The sequence below is a fragment of the Acyrthosiphon pisum genome, chromosome A2 (assembly GCF_005508785.2).
Source record: "Acyrthosiphon pisum isolate AL4f chromosome A2, pea_aphid_22Mar2018_4r6ur, whole genome shotgun sequence".
NCBI lineage: Eukaryota > Metazoa > Arthropoda > Insecta > Hemiptera > Aphididae > Acyrthosiphon > Acyrthosiphon pisum.
In genome coordinates this window covers 75,083,777-75,085,163 of record NC_042495.1, presented here as the reverse complement: position 1 = coordinate 75,085,163, position 1,387 = coordinate 75,083,777, and positions in this window count along the sequence as shown.

Here is a 1,387-nt window from a genome sequence, read left to right as displayed (position 1 = left end):
GGGTATTAGACATACCTATTATAGGTATACGTACTTATCTATAGTATTAAAAAAAAAATTGACCTATAATAGGTATCAATAATAAATTCCAAATTAATCATATCACAATATCCATTAGGTAATGCGTTATACATCAACAACAAACCGTGGTACTATCATAGATATATAATAGTATACTTTAGAAGTTTCAAGTACCCACAAGTAATATTATACAATCACAACAAAATAACTAAAATAGTTATTCCAGGTTTTTTAATATGTAATTTCGTCCAAATTTGAACTTAAAATTACTATAAAAATAAACTGTGCTTATGTATTTCTTAGAATTTTTGGTAACAGAATTAAATATTTACGTAAAATCTTGTTTTAAATTTTCAATCCTTAGATATAAAAGTTGAACATTTTATAAATTTTTAACTACAAAATAATTATTCAATTTTAAATTTGATAAATTTTGTCAAAATTCGATCTTTAAATGACTATAAAAAAAAAATTGTGCCTATTTATTTTTAATATTTTTCAACTGCTGTTGTAACAATATATCAGGAGCCTTGCATTAAATTTTCACGCTTTTTTACCCAACAAACAAAATTTTATTGATATATAAAGAAAGAAAAACTAAAAGAATTGAAAAATGAAAATGTCCGTAAACAGCTCAAAAAGAGTCAAAATATTTTCAACATTTTATGGCGTATAGAAAATCCTAATATAAACATTCACTGAAATTTTCAAGTATCAACAGTCATTCGTTTTTTAATTACAATAAAATAAGAAAATCGTTACGTAAGAAATCGAGTGAATATCAAATGTTGTAAAAATATGAATTTCAAACGCTCATAAAAATTTAATTTGAGTTTCTTATAGACATTTTTTTTTTTTGATAAAGGTAGATTAACCTATTAGGAATCTTGTATTACATTTTAAAATCTTAGTTCTAAAAAGAAAAATTTTTACGAATTATTAACTCAAAATAATTTGCTAATTTTCGTGATTTTTACATATTTTGTCAATTTTTGAACTTTAAATGCTAATAAAAAAACTGTGACTAAGGATTTTTAATATTTTTCAAATGTCATTGTAACAATATAGTAGGAGCCTTGTATTAAATTTTCAAGTATTTTTACTCAACAAATAAAGTTTTATTGACATTCATAGAAAAAAAAAACTAATTAAATTGGAAACTGGAATTGTCCGTAAACAGCTCAAAACAAATTAAAATATTTTGAAAAATGTATCATGTATAGAAAATGGAAATATAAACAACCAGTGAAAATTTCGTGTATCTACAGTCATTTGTTTTAAAGTTACACCAAAAACCAAAATCAATTTTCTCGAAAACAGATTTTGCGTAAAAATTCCCGTTTTTCCTTAATTTTTCTTTTGTTTT